Here is a 16,685-nt window from a genome sequence, read left to right as displayed (position 1 = left end):
TACAGATAAGCATTTCCCTCAATTATTTACAACTAAAATTTTCTCACACCCAGAATTCAGACCACATTTGCAAGTCTATGATAGTACGATTTCTCTTGGGCACACAGATTTTGTAATACAGTAAGAATTCACAGGAATATCTAAAAGTTAAAAACATCTCGAGTACAATTTTGCATTTTGTTTGTGGGAACATTATATGTTTAAAAACAGGGATTTGCAAGTTTGCTATGTAGAAGACAAACCAATATTTGTGGTTCTTTCATAGTTTCTGTCAAATGTCTCATAGGAGCTTCTGAGATCACCTTTAGAGTGATGGGGAACTCCTCCTGGGGCAGAAAGTATAGTTGTCTTTCTGGGTCGAGGGGCGGGGACTAAATTCCCTGCACCTCACTGTTGAGAGCCACGGAGGGGAGCTTGTACCACATTGTCGTCATGCCAAGTAACTCCGTAGATCAACACTCCATTCTACTGCCCTCTTGGTATTGAGACCATTTTTGCTGTGAAAGTGCACACAGTTCTGAAATGCCAGGTGAATGGAATCACCTCTCCTGAAAGGAACAAAGGAGAAGTTTGACGTTTATTAAGCACCTGACATTTGTTGGCACTGTGCAAATCACTGTTCCTAAATTAATTCTCAAGGTGTTGCCCCATAGTAAAGATAAGTTACCTGACGCTTATTCAGGTTAACTGATTTCGCCGAAGCTGTGCAGCTAGAGAGTGGTGAACCAGTGTTTCTCAAAGTGTGGTTCCAGGGACCTCACATGGGATGATAGAGAGCTTCTAAAATAGCAGATTCTTCCCACACCCAAACCTGCTAAATCAGAATGGGGGCTGGCAGGGAGCAGAAGCGGCATTCTAAAACAAGCACCTCAGGTAATTCTGACACTTTTTAATGAATCACTATGGCGGATAAGATCTCTGAAAAACACACATGAGAAAATGTCCATTCTTAGATCCATTAATGATTTGTTTTCTTCTGTTGAAATAATTTGTTTTACTTTTCATCAAACAACTTTAATTCCATCTTCAGATACTTCTCATCCATGTCTTCATGTTAAAATCAAGGCTAATGCAATTCCATTCCTAGGTATTTACCCAAAAGTATTGACAAGTACTCAGACCGCACATGGACACTCTTGTTCACAGCAGCATGATTCACAATTGCCAAAGGGTGGAAACAGCCCAAATGTACATCATTGGATGACTGGATAAACAAATTGTGATATATACATAGAATGGAATATCATTCAGTCATAAAAGGAAATGTAATATTGATACATGCTACAAGGTGGATGAACCTCCAAAATATTATGCTAAGTGAAAGAAGCCAGTTGCGAAACGTCACGTACTCTGTGATTCCATGTATATGAAATATCCGGAATAGATAAATCCATAGAGGCAGAATGCAGGTTGGTAGTTTCCGAGGGCCGTCGGGGAGGGGGTATCAGGGAAAACTGCTGAATGAGTAATGGGTTTTACTTAGGAGTAATGGAAATGATTTGGAACTAGATAGAAGTGGTGGTTGCACAACATTGTGAATGTTCAAAATGCCTCTGAATTATTCACTTTAAAATGGTAATTTTATGTTATGTGAATTTCACCTCAATAAATTATTTTTTAAAAATAGGAGCTAGTACTATTAGCTCCTAACTTCCCCTTACATTTGGTCCAAGATTGCTGCTAAGAATATTTTCTTTGTTGAGGAAAGCAATGGTGATGATATATTTCTTAATTTTCCTGAATCAAGTGCCTAGAACTCTGTAGCCAACAGATGGCGCTCTAGTTTCAGTTATCACAGTTCTCATTCCATACAACCGGCTCAGTTTCCATTAATGAAAAGAGAATAAACACGTGTGCATAAACTCTGTTATGTATCGATAGTTAGAAAAATATGACAAATATTCCTTAATTTCCTTTAGAAATCACTTTCAATCTAATCACGAACTGAATGTAAAGCAGGGACTTTGAGTACAGAAGCCGCACATGAAAATGCTTTGCATGACCAAAACAGCAAGGATGGTAGAAAAGTAGCAGTTTTACAGGCAGATAGACCTGGATTCTAATTCAGACCCCACCATTTGCTGGCCAAGTGCCCTTGAGCAAGGTTTTATTCTCTCTGAGTCTGAGTTCTCTCTTCTGCAAAATGTTGATAATACCTACTTCCAAAGGTAGTTGTAATAGTTAGAAATAATATATTTGTCAAGGGCTTTGCAAAGTGTTTGTTATTTAGTAGGGACTCAATAAAATTTAGTATTCTAATTAGTGACATAAAATACAAACAGGAGGGCTTTCTCGGCCTTGGGTCATACACATTTAAGTGCAGTCCATTAATATTACTTGTATATTAAGGGCATGGATTTGAAGCACCTGAGATCTATTTGTAAATTCTCAGCCGAAAAGTCTTAATTGCTTATGCTTTCTCTTAAGTCAAACACTGAAGTGACACTATATTGATACGGCAGAAAGTTCATAATGTATTTTTAAGTTGGAGAGATGAAACAGACTGCAAAACAGTTATTATAGTGTAGTTCCAATCTTGTTTAAAAAAAATGTATATATCTGGTAAGATATGCACTAACATGTTAATTTGATTATCTCTGGGTCATTAAATGAGCCGATTTCGATGTTCTTAATACTTTTCTGCATTTTTTATATTTTCTATAATAAACATGTATTAATTTCTATACACACACTAGCAATCTATACACACACACACCCTTTTTCATGTACTACTATGAAGATAGGCATATATCAGAAATATACACTTCAAGACTCCCTCTGTGAACCAGTCAAATCCCTAGAGAGATTGTTCTCGGAGCTCAGACATAGTGCTCCAGGCTGTTCCTCCAACTTAGAATTCTCCATCGGGGGAAAAAAGAAAACGAAAGAAGCCCAGCTGTGCTTCTATTTGCCAGTTGTTCAGGCTAGCACAGGAAAAGAGTATCTACTAGGTGTTCAAACAGTTGATGGGAAAGCAGTTGTCCTCATAATTTGGAATCATGTTAAACACCCTCTCAAAAATAAATCGACATAGCAATGTCAATATTTCTTACTGACCTTAACTCATGAGACAGGACCTTTGTATTCATAACAAATTTGGGAATATTTATACAAAATTTTAAACACATGTATAATTTTGACCCAACACCACCATTTCTAGGACTCTGACCTATAGAAAGACATGTGCCAACATTCTTGGTCAAGGATTGAACAGGGCAGCATTGTTTGTAAGAAGGAAAATTTCCACTAATAGGGAAACGATTTTAACATTATAAGACATTCATACTATCGAGTGCTATGCAGCTGTTAAATAGAATGCTACTGAATTCTAAATATGGAAATAGAGTAATTCCCCACACACAGTAAGTGGGGGGGAAAAAGAGTAAGAGAACTATAACAAAAATAAAATCCCTTGTACATTTTTAAAACTACATATGTGTGTGCATATATATGTATGCATATTTATATATGTAAATACATTGAAATATTGAAAAGATCTAGAAAGATGAATACCTAATTATTTTTTTTAACATCTTTATTGGAGTATAATTGCTTTACAATGGTGTGTTAGTTTCTGCTTTATAACAAAGTGAATCAGTTATGCATATAAATATATCCCCATATCTCTTCCCTCTTGCATCTCCCTCCCTCCCACCCTCCCTATCCCACCCCTCTAGGTGGTCACAAAGCACCGAGCTGATCTCCCTGTGCTATGAGGCTACTTCCCACTAGCTATCTATCTTACATTTAGTAGTGTATATATGTCCATGCCACCCTCTCACTTTGTGCCAGCTTCCCCTTCCCCTTCCCCCTCCCCCTATCCTCAAGTCCATTCTCTAGTAGGTCTGCGTCTTTATTCCCGTCTTGCCCCTAGGTTCTTCAGGACCATTTTTTTTTTTCTTTTCTGGATTCCATATATATGTGTTACCATACGGTATTTGTTTTTCTCTTTCTGACTTACTTCACTCTGTATGACAGACTCTAGGTCCATCCACCTAACTACAAATAACTCAATTTCGTTTCTTTTTATGGCTGAGTAATATTCCATTGTATATATGTGTCACATCTTCTTTATCCATTCATTTGTTGATGGACACTTAGGTTGCTTCCATGTCCTGGCTATTGTAAATAGAGCTGCAATGAACATTGTGGTACATGACTCTTTTTGACCTATGGTTTTCTCAGGGTATATGCCCAGTAGTGGGATTGCTGGGTCGTATGGTAGTTCTATTTGTAGTTTTTTAAGGAACCTCCATACTGTTCTCCATAGTGGCTGTATCAATTTACATTCCCACCAACAGTGCAGGAGGGTGCCCTTTTCTCCACACCCTCTCCAGCACTTACTGTTTGTAGATTTTTTGATGATGGCCATTCTGACAAGAGTGAGATGATATCTCATTGTAGTTTTGATTTGCATTTCTCTAATGATTAATGATGTTGAGCATTCTTTCATATGTTTGTTGGCAATCTGTATATCTTCTTTGGAGAAATGTCTATTTAGGTCTCCTGCCCATTTTTGGATTCGGTTGTTTGTTTTTTTGATATTGAGCTGCATGAGCTGCTTGTAAATTTTGGAGATTAATCCTCTGTTAGTTGCTTTGTTTGCAAATATTTTCTCCCATTCTGAGGGTTGTCTTTTCATCTTGGTTATGGTTTCCTTTGCTGTGCAAAAGCTTTTAAGTTTCATTAGGTCCCATTTGTTTATTTTTGTTTTTATTTCCATTTCTCTAGGAGGTGGGTCAAAAAGGATCTTGCTGTGATTTATGTCATAGTGTGTTCTGCCAGTGTTTTCCTCTAAGAGTTTGATGGTGTCTGGCCTTACATTTAGGTCTTTAATCCATTTTGACTTTGTGTATGGTGTTAGGACATGTTCTAATTTCATTCTTTTACATGTAGCTGTCCAGTTTTCCCAGCACCACTTATTGAAGAGGCTGTCTTTTCTTCACTGTATATTTTTGCCTCCTTTATCAAAGATAAGGTGACCATATGTGCATGGGTTTATCTCTGGGGTTTATATCCTGTTCCATTGATCTATATTTCTGTTTTTGTGCCAGTACCATACTGTCTTGATTACTGTAGCTTTGTAGTATAGTCTGAAGTCAGGGAGCCTGATTCCTCCAGCTCCATTTTTCTTTCTCACAATTGCTTTGGCTATTCGGGGTCTTTTGTGTTTCCATACAAATTGTGAAATTTTTGTTCTAGTTCTGTGAAAAATGCCATTGGTAGTTTGATAGGGATTGCATCGAATCTGTAGATTGCTTTGGGTAGTATAGTCATTTTTACAATGTTGATTCTTCCAATCCAAGAACATGGTATATCTCTCCATCTGTTGGTATCATCTTTAATTTCTTTCATCAGTGTCTTATAATTTTCTGCATACAGGTCTTTTGTCCCCTTAGGTAGGTTTATTCCTAGATATTTTATTCTTTTTGTTGCAATGGTAAATGGGAGTGTTTTCTTAATTTCACTTTCAGATTTTTCATCATTAGTGTATAGGAATGCAAGAGATTTCTGTGCATTAATTTTGTATCCTGCTACTTTACCAAATTCATTGATTAGCTCTAGTAGTTTTCTGGTAGCATCTTTACGATTCTCTCTGTACAGTATCATGTCATCTGCAAACAGTGACAGCTTTACTTCTTCTTTTCCGATTTGGATTCCTTTTATTTCTTTTTCTTATCTGATTGCTGTGGCTGAAACTTCCAAAACTATGTTGAATAATAGTGGTGAGAGTGGGCAACCTTGTCTTGTTCCTGAGCTTAGTGGAAATGGTTTCAGTTTTTCACTATTGAACAAGATGTTGGCTGTGGGTTTGTCATATACGGCCTTTATTATGTTGAGGTAAGTTCCCTCTATGCCTACTTTCTGGAGGTTTTTTTTTTATCATGAATGGGTGTTGAATTTTGTCGAAAGCTTTCTGTGCATCTATTGAGATGATCATATAGTTTTTCTCCTTCAGTTTGTTAATATGGTGTATCACATTGATTGATTTGCATATGCTGAAGAATCCTTGCATTCCTGGGATAAACCCCACTTGATCATGGTGTATGATCCTCTTAATGTGCTGCTGGAGTCTGTTTGCTAGTATTTTATTGAGGATTTTTGCATCTATGTTCATCAGTGATATTGGCCTGTAGTTTTCTTTCTTTGTGACATCTTTGTCTGGTTTTGGTATCAGGGTGATGGTGGCCTCGTAGAATGAGTTTGGGAGTGTTCCTCCCTCTGCAATATTTTGGAAGAGTTTGAGAAGGATAGGTGTTAGCTCTTCTCTAAATGTTTGATAGAATTTGCCTGTGAAGCCATCTGGTCCTGGGCTTTTGTTTGTTGGAAGATTTTTAATCACAGTTTCAATTTCAGTGTTTATGATTGGTCTGTTCATATTTTCTATTTCTTCCTGGTTCAGTCTCGGAAGGTTGCGTATTTCTAAGAATTTGTCCATTTCTTCCAGGTTGTCCATTTTATTGGCATATAGTTGCTTGTAGTAATCTCTCATGATCCTTTGTATTTCTGCAGTGTCATTTGTTACTTCTCCTTTTCCATTTCTATTCTACTGATATGAATCTTCTCCCTTTTTTTCTTGATGAGTCTGGCTAATGATTTATCAATTTTGTTTATCTTCTCAAAGAACCAGCTTTTAGTTTTATTGATCTTTGCTACTGTTTCCTTCATTTCCTTTTCATTTATTTCTGATCTGATCCTTATGATTTCTTTCCTTCTGCTAACTTTGGGTTTTTTTTGCTCTTCTTTCTCTAATTGCTTTAGGTGTAAGGTTAGGTTGTTTATTTGAGATGTTTCTTGTTCCTTAAGGTAGGATTGTATTGCTATAAACTTCCCTCTTAGAACTGCTTTTGCTACATCCCATAGGTTTTGGGTCGTCGTGTTTTCATTGTCATTTGTTTCTAGGTAATTTTTGAATTCCTCTTTGATTTCTTCAGTGATCGCTTGGTTATTAAGTAGTGTATTGTTTAGCCTCCATGTGTTTGTATTTTTTACAGATTTTTTCCTGTAATTGATATCTAGTCTCATAGTGTTGTGGTCAGAAAAGATACTTGATATGATTTCAATTTTCTTAAATTTACCAAGGCTTGATTTGTGACCCAAAGATATGATCTATCCTGGAGAATGTACCATGAGCACCTGAGAAGAATGTGTATTCTGTTGTTTTTGGATGGAATGTCCTATAAATATCAATTAAGTCCATCTTGTTTAATGTATCATTGAAAGCTTGTGTTTCCTTATTTATTTTCATTTTGGATGATCTGTCCATTGGTGACAGTGGGGTGTTAAAGTCCCCTACTATGATTGTGTTGCTGTCGATTTCCCCTTTTATGGCTGTTAGTATTTGCCTTATGTATTGAGGTGCTGCTATGTTGGGTGCATAAATATTTACAATTGTTATGTCTTCTTCTTGGATTGATCCCTTGATCATTATGTAGTGTCCTTCTTTGTCTCTTGTAATAGTCTTTGTTTTAAAGTCTACTTTGTCTGATATGAGAATTGCTACTCCAGCTTTCTTTTGATTTCCATTTGCATGGAATATCTTTTTCCAGCCCCTCATTTTCAGTCTGTATGTGTCCCTAGGTCTGAAGTGGGTCTCTTGTAGACAGCATATATATGGGTCTTTCAGCCATTCAGCCAGTCTATGTCTTTTGGTTGGAGCATTTAATCCATTTACATTTAAGGTAATTATCAATATGTATGTTCCTATTACCATTTTCTTAATTGTTTTGGGTTTGTTATTGTAGGTCTTTTCCTTCTCTTGTGTTTCTTGCCTAGAGAAGTTCCTTTAGCATTTTTTGTAAAGCTGGTTTGGTGGTGCTGAATTCTCTTAGCTTTTGCTTGTCTGTAAAGGTTTTAATTTCTCCATCAGATCTGAATGAGATCCTTGCTGGGTAGAGTAATCTTGGTTGTAGGTTCTTCCCCTTCATCACTTTAAATATGTCCTGCCACTCCTTTCTGGCTTGCTGAGTTTCTGCTGAAACATCAGCTGTTAACCTTATGGGGATACCCTTGTGTGTTATTTGTTGTTTTTCCCTTGCTGCTTTTAACATTTTTTCTTTGTATTTAATTTTTGATAGTTTGATTAATATGTGTCTTGGCATGTTTCTCCTTGGATTTATCCTGTATGGGACTCTCTGTGCTTCCTGGACTTGATTAACTATTTCCTTTCCCATATTAGGGAAGTTTTCAACTATAATCTCTTCAAATATTTTCTCAGTCCCTTTCTTTTTCTCCTCTTCTTCTGGGAACCCTATAATTCGAATGTTGGTGCATTTAATGTTGTCCCAGAGGTCTCTGAGACTGTCCTCAATTCTTTTCATTCTTTTTTCTTTATTCTGCTCTGCAGTAGTTATTTCCACTATTTTATCTTCCAGGTCACTTATCCATTCTTCTGCCTCAGTTATTCTGGTATTGATCACTTCTAGAGAATTTTTAATTTCATTTATTGTGTTGTTCATCACTGTTTGTTTGCTCTTTAGTTCTTCTAGGTCCTTGTTAAATGTTTCTTGTATTTTTTTCTTTCTATTTCCAAGATTTTGGATCATCTTTACTATCATTATTCTGAATTCTTTTTCAGGTAGACTGCCTATTTCCTCTTCATTTGTTAGGTTTGGTGCTTTTTTACCTTGCTCCTTCGTCTGCTATGTGTTTCTCTGTCTTCTTATTTTGCTTAACTTACTGTGTTTGGGGTCTCCTTTTCGCAGGCTGCAGGTTCGTAGTTCCTGTTGTTTTTGGTGTCTGTCCCCAGTGGCTAAGGTTGGTTCAGTGGGTTGTATAGGCTTCCTGGTGGAGGGGACTAGTGCCCGTGTTCTGGTGGATGAGGCTGAATCTTGTCTTTCTGGTGGGCATGTCCACGTCTGGTGGTGTGTTTTGGGGTGTCTGTGGCCTTATTATGATTTTAGGGAGCCTCTCTTTTAATGGGTGGGGTTGTGTTCCTGTCTTGCTAGTTGTTTGGCATAGGGTGTCCAGCACTGTAGCTTGCTGGTTGTTGAGTGGAGCTGGGTCTTGGTGTTGAGATAGAGATCTCTGGGAGATTTTTGCCGTTTGATATTATGTGGAGCTGGGAGGTCTCTTGTGGACCAGTGTCCTGACCTTTGCTCTCCCACCTCAGAGGCGCAGCCCTGATGCCTGGCTGGAGCACCAAGAGCCTGTCATCTACACAGCTCAGAATAAAAGGGAGAAAAAAAAGAAAGAAAGAAAGAAGAAGATAAAATAGTTATTAAAATAAAAAATAATTATTAAAAAAAAATTTTTTAAGTAATTAAAAAAAAGAAAGAAGAGAGCAACCAAACCAAAAAAAAAAAAAAAATCCACCAATGATAACAAGTGCTAAAAACTATACTAAAGAACAAAAACAAGAAAGGTATAACCTTCCAAGACTGAATCTGGAAGAAACAGAAAATATGAACAGACCAATCACAAGTAATGAAATTGAAACTGTGATTAAAAATCTTCCAACAAACAAAAGTCCAGGACCAGATGGCTTCACAGGTGAATTCTATCAAACATTTAGAGAAGAGCTAACACCCATCCTTCTCAAACTCTTCCAAAAAATTGCAGAGGAAGGAACACTCCCAAACTCATTCTATGAGGCCACCATCACCCTGATACCAAAACCAGACAAAGATACTACAAAAAAAGAAAATTATAGACCAATATCACTGATGAATATAGATGCAAAAATCCTCAACAAAATACTAGCAAACAGAATCCAACAACACATTAAAAGGATCATACACCACGATCAAGTGGGATTTATCCCAGGGATGCAAGGATTCTTCAATATACGCAAATCAATCAATGTGATACACCATATTAACAAATTGAAGAATAAAAACCATATGATCATCTCAATAGATGCAGAAAAAGCTTTTGACAAAATTCAACACCCATTTCTGATAAAAACTCTCCAGAAAGTAGGCATAGAGGGAAACTACCTCAACATAATAAAGGCCATATATGACAAACCCACAGCAAACATCATTCTCAATGGTGAAAAACTGAAAGCATTTCCTCTAAGATCAGGAACGAGACAAGGATGTCCACTCTCACCACTATTATTCAACATAGTTCTGGAAGTCCTAGCCACGGCAATCAGAGAAGAAAAAGAAATAAAAGGAATACAAATTGGAAAAGAGGAAGTAAAACTGTCACTATTTGCGGATGACATGATACTATACATAGAGAATCCTAAAACTGCCACCAGAAAACTGCTAGAGCTAATTAATGAATATGGTAAAGTTGTAGGATACAAAATTAATGCACAGAAATCTCTTGCATTCCTATACACTAATGATGAAAAATCTGAAAGAGAAATTATGGAAACACTCCCATTTACCATTGCAACAAAAAGAATAAAATACCTAGGAATAAACCTACCTAGGGAGACAAAAGACCTGTATGCAGAAAATTATAAGACACTGATGAAAGAAATTAAAGATGATACCAACAGATGGAGAGATATACCATGTTCTTGGATTGGAAGAATCAACATTGTGAAAATGAGTATACTACCCAAAGCAATCTACAGATTCAATGCAATCCCTATCAAATTACCAATGGCATTGTTTACGGAGCTAGAACAAATCATCTTAAAATTTGTATGGAGACACAAAAGACCCCGAATAGCCAAAGCAGTCTTGAGGCAAAAAAATGGAGCTGGAGGAATCAGACTCCCTGACTTCAGACTATACTACAAAGCTACAATAATCAAGACAATATGGTACTGGCACAAAAACAGAAACATAGATCAATGGAACAAGATAGAAAGCCCAGAGATTAACCCACGCACCTATGGTCAACTAATCTATGACAAAGGAGGCAAAGATATACAATGGAGAAAAGACAGTCTCTTCAATAAGTGGTGCTGGGAAAACTGGACAGCTACATGTAAAAGAAAGAAATTAGAATACTCCCTAACACCATACACAAAAATAAACTCAAAATGGATTAGAGAAAAAAAAAAAAAAAAGAAGCAGACTCAAGCTGTCAGCCCGGTAGCAAGTCCCTGATTCTAACCCTTCTCAGCTTTTCAAAAGACAGCCACAAAGTGCAGCCCCTGAAGCACCCCCTCCACTCCCTCCTCTGCCAGGGTGATGATTTGCATACTCACAGGGCTGTAGGCAATCCTAATTCTACTGAAGCAGATGGATTTGTCCTTAGGTGCTTTGTAATATTAGGAACTTTTGTCTTCCTATAAGGTTTGCCTCACTTATCTCAACCAAGCCATAACCCGATTTGAGCTGATATAACCAGAATCTGTACAAAATGCTGCACTTGATTCTACATGATCGCTGACTGTAAAACTAGCTAAGGAACTTCTGGGATTCCAAGGAACTTTGGAAGCTTACTAGCTGTGGGGTCCCAGTAGATTTATGTTTAAGTAAATACTGCTTCAAGAGTATTTAGTATACTGCATTGACAAAAGTCAGCTCAGACATTATTTCGCTGTGTGACTTTGAGTAAATTACTTCATCTCTTTGTACCCTTGTTTCCTCATCTAGGGTTCAGCTTGTGCTGGGATTCTCTGAGTCTAAGGAAATGCAAAGTGCTTTATTCCTATTTGCATTTCAGTGACACTCTCCCTGGACCCTGTATTAGATGGTACATTTTTCTAAGTTGTTTGGTATGAAACGCTCTCTTCAATGCCAGGAAATATATCTTCTCTCAATATGAAATTCAGCTGTTTCTCTGCTCTCCTTCATCTATTCTCCATTTAAAATGCTCTCATCATCTCTGTAAATCCAAAAGTCATCAATTGTGATCTTTTGCTTGGTCACTTTGAATGCAGGAAAAAAAAGATTCAGAGCAGAGTAACTGGAGAGCCAGCCCCCAACAATCAATAATAATAAAAATATATAACCACGCCTTTAAAAAAAAAAAAAAAAAAAAAAAAAGAACAAAAACAAAACAAAACAAAAAAATGGACAGACAGAACCCTAGGACAAATGGTAAAAGCAAAGCTATACAGGCAAAATCACACACAGAAGCATACACATACACACTCACAAAAAGCAAGAAAGGGAAAAATATATATATATATATCGTTGCTTTCAAAGTCCACCTCCTCAATTTGGGATGATTTGTTGTCTCTTCAGGTATTCCACAGATGCAGGGTACATCAAGTTGATTGTGGAGATTTAATCCGCTGCTCCTGAGGCTGCTGGGAGAAATTTCCCTTTCTCTTCTTTGTTCACTCAGCTCCCGGGGTTCAGCTTTGGATTTGGCCCCGCCTCTGCATGTAGGTTGCCTGAGGGTGTCTGTTCTGTGTTCAGACAGGACGGGGTTAAAGGAGCAGCTGCTTTGGGGGCTCTGGCTCACTCCGGCGCGGGGTGAGGGAGGGAAGGGTACAGATGTGGGGCGAGCCTGCGGCAGCAGAGGCCAGCGTGATGTTGCAGCAGCCTGAGGCGCGCCGTGCATTCTCCTGGGGAAGTTGTCCCTGGATCACGGAACCCTGGCAGTGGCAGGCTGCACAGGCTCCCAGGAGGAGGGGCGTGGATAGTGACCTGTGCTTGCACACAGGCTTCTTGGTGGCAGCAGCAGCAGCCTTAGTGTTTCATGCCCGTCTCTGGGTCCGTGCTGACAGCCGCGGCTTGCGCCTGTCTCTGGAGCTCCTTTAAGCGGCGGTCTTAATCCCCTCTCCTCGCGCACCAGGAAACAAAGAGGCAAGAAAAAGTTTCTTGCCTCTTCGGCAGCTCCAGACTCTTTCCCGGACTCCCTCCCGGCTAGCCATGGTGCGCTAACCCCTTCAGGCTGTGTTCACGCCGCCAACCCCAGTCCTCTCCCTGGGATCCGACCGAAGCCCGAGCCTCAGCTCCCAGCCCCCGCCCGCCCCGGCGGGTGAGCAGACAAGCCTCGCGGGCTGGTGAGTGCTGCTCAGCACCGCTCCTCTGTGCAGGAGTCTCTCCGCTTTGCCTTCTGCACCCCTGTTCCTGAGCTCTCCTCCGTGGCTCCGAAGCTTCCCCCCTCCGCCACCCGCAGTCTCCACCCGCGAAGGGACTTCCTAGTGTGTGGAAACCTTTCCTCCTTCACAGCTCCCTCCCACTGGTGCAGGTCCCGTCCCTATTCTTTTGTCTCTGTTATTTCTTTTTTCTTTTGCCCTACCCAGGTACGTGGCAAGTTTCTTGCCTTTTGGGAAGTCTGAGGTCTTCTGCCAGCATTCAGTAGGTGTTCTGTAGGAGTTGTTCCACATGTAGATGTATTTCTGATGTATTTGTGGGGAGGAAGGTGATCTTCACGTCTTACTCCTCTGCCATCTTGAAGCTCCTCCTGAATACCTAATTATTAACAATAATTATGTCTAGGTGCTTTTTTAAACTTTATATTTTCTGAATTCTTTTAACTCCTGTATTACACACACACACACTAATACACATGCCTATTAATTGCCTACCATCTGCCTACTATGTACAGGTTCTGATGTAAGTGCTGGGGATACACCAGCAATTCACAGCAGAAACAGCCCATTCTCAAGAGAGCTCACAACGTAGAGGTTCATCCCTGGGGCTTTTCACAGGCTCTATGGTCTTGCCAGACGATGAATAATTGTTTCTTCAGGTTGATCAAACAACTTGTGCTCCTGGGCCCTCCCTTACACTTAGAATTCTCCATAGGGGAAAAAGAAAAAAAGAAAAAAAGAACAAACAAGCCCAGATTGAAATGCAAGCAATAAAACTTTAAAATGTTTAGAAGAAAATATAGAAGTTTTATTCAGTGAGGTTTTTTTTAAGACAAAAAAGCATGAATCGTAAAGTAAAATATTGATAAATTTGATCATATTAAAATTTAACATAACTACTCTTAAAAGCATCAGAAAGAAAGTAAAAAGGAAATGTTATAAACTTAAAGAAGACATTTGCAACACAGAATTAATAAGGGGAATAGAAGCCAGAATGTGTTTTTAGAATACCTACAAAAAAGTAAGAAAAAAGACAAACAACTCAAGAGAAAAAATAGGAAAAAGTAACAAACAGTTATTTTATGGGTAAGAATCACAAATACTGAATACACACATGAAAAAATGTTCCACTTCATTAGTAATTGCAGAAATGCAAATTAAGACTACAATGAGATATGAATTTATAACCACTAAATGTACAAAAATACAGGTCTGACATTGCCAAATATCAGTAAAGATTTGAATCAGCAGATACTTATACACTGCTGGTGGGAATGTAAATTGATTTAATCACTTTGGAAAAGAGTTTGACACCTTCATATTAAGTTAAATATTTTATACCCAAAGACCAAGCAATTCCTCTTTTAGGTATACACCTTAGAAAAAGTCTTGTACATGTATACCAAGAGAAATGAATAAGAACATTTATGATATTATCATTCATATGTGCAAAAAGTAGGGAAAAAACTCAAATTTCCAACGACAAGAGAGTGACTAAATGAACTATAGACTAATCACACAATGGAATATTATACAGACTAAAAATGAATGAACTATAGCTCCTTGTAAGCATATGAATACATTTTAGAAACATAATGTGACAGAAATAAAATAAGCAAGTCACAGAAGACAGCCTACAGCATGATATAAATATTATAATGCTCAAATTCAAGATATAGCAAACAGTGTATTGTTAGGGAGACATAATTTAAAAAACTAAACTACTTTTTTTAAAATGTAAGGGAATGAATTCAGGAAAGTAGTAACCTTGAGGAAGGAGGCATGGAGATGTGTTTGGGGAGAATCACTCTTCTCCAAAGATTGATCAAGTTCTAGTTCTTAAGATCAGGAATGGATTCTCAGGTATTCTTTTCATTATTGATACTATGATATTATAGCTTATATAAATGTTACTGTGATTTTTAAATATCAATAGTTACATCTTAAATTTTAAACAGATTTATTAAGAGAGGAAAATAAAACCTAAGGGTTAACTATAGGATATATTCAGGCATGCTTAGCAGTTTGCTTTTCTCTTGTATTCAATTTTATTTTGTTTAACATTTCTTAAAATGTACAAATTTTAAACATCATGCTCTTCAGATTCTTTCTCGTAGGACAGCATTTTGTCACAGAAGGACAGGAATGTATTAGGAGTAGGAGGGGAAAATCAAAGAACACTTCCAGGTGCAATGTAAGTGCTTCAGGGACCCTGAAGAGACAACCATTGATCTGTCACTAGAAGATAAAATAAATTTTACTTTATCTGATTGGAAAATACCATAATCATAGATTCTGGTTGTTCAATCTAGCCTGCCATTTTGAGGGTAAGTGATAAGGTCCTGCCACTTCTAAAATTTTAAGTTGAAACAGGGATTCTCCACTAGCCTTCAGAGCAGAATATTATGGTAGATTTGTACATTAGGGAAGAGTTTGTATCTGTAATTTACCGCGCTCCGTGATTTAACAAAACTTTCTTAAAATTCTGAAGGATTCCTGAATGAGATGTACTTATCTTTTAATAATATAAAGTTTAAATTCTCATGTTATTTTTGGTACTTAGTAGATTCATTTTTTATGTAGACATCTTAGACTCTTCCAAGCAAAGATCTATGTAAATTTGGATCAAAAGCAGTTCAGCTAACTCAGTATTTTCGTATGGTATGTTCCTCAGCCAGCCACCTTTGACCTATTTCTTACATCACGTTTTTTCCCATGAGATTCATACCTCTTTAAGAGATGCTAAAGAATTACAGTGTAGTAGAAAGAACGTGGGATTTCGAGCATTAGGACATGAGTTCAAGTCTGGCTTACTTACTAAATAGATCAAATTACTTAATTTTTCTGGGTTTCAATTTATTCATCTGGAAAATGGAGAAAATATTTGTATTAGTCAGAACTTATTTGCAATTCAATTTGTTTTCAAACTCAATTCAAGATAGCTCCAAGATCAAATTCAGGTACTTCACATTCTAGAAGTTCAGGAATCAACACAATTTGATCCAGAATGTCATAAGTCTCTTTCTCCATCTGTCTTCTTTGCCTCTTCCCAAATGCTCACTTCCTTATGCAAACAAAATCTTTATCATTTGGTGGGGAAAAAGACTTCTAATTGACCCAGTGTCACTTTCTTCCAGTCTAGCAAGCACAGAAGGGAAAAAAAGAGTGGGGGTGGCGGGGGGTGGATAACAATTCTATCATCCAACATTTGATTGGTCTTTCTTAGGGCACCTGCTCACATCTAAGCCAATCACTGCTCCTGCAAGGATGGGCTATTAAAATTGGTCCACTTGGGATCACATGTCCACCCCTGAGAACAAAGGAGCAGACAATAGCACATTCCCACAGTACATAGGGGTGGTGTCCAGACAAAAGTATCAACTTTCTACTCCAGTAATAATTCCTCTAGGTAGGGTCTTATGAAGGTTGAAAATTTGGGACAGAGTGCATTGTATATTGTAAAATACATTAAGTCTTGGGTTAAAATAATTTTTGTAAAAATAAATTAATATGAAGAAATAGAAGAGAGGAACATAAGATCCTATTAATGAGGCATCTGTCCAAGACAAGTCATTTCTTTTGTAAAGTTGGGAAAATTGTTACATATTCTTTACAAAGCAAATTGTCTACAAAATGAAGGAACTACACGTTAGTTTTATGTTTAATATAGATCTTTTTGAGAAATGAAAGCTGCAGTAAAATCCCCAGTGTCTTTATATGCCTACAATAAGCTAAACGTCTCATTCTCTATCAAGAAATAAATGTGATCAGGGGTGTGAAAATGTCA

Source organism: Balaenoptera physalus (genome assembly GCF_965194825.1).
Source record: "Balaenoptera physalus genome assembly, chromosome: 13".
Classification (NCBI taxonomy): Eukaryota; Metazoa; Chordata; class Mammalia; order Artiodactyla; family Balaenopteridae; genus Balaenoptera; species Balaenoptera physalus.
Note: the sequence above shows the minus strand (reverse complement) of the source record.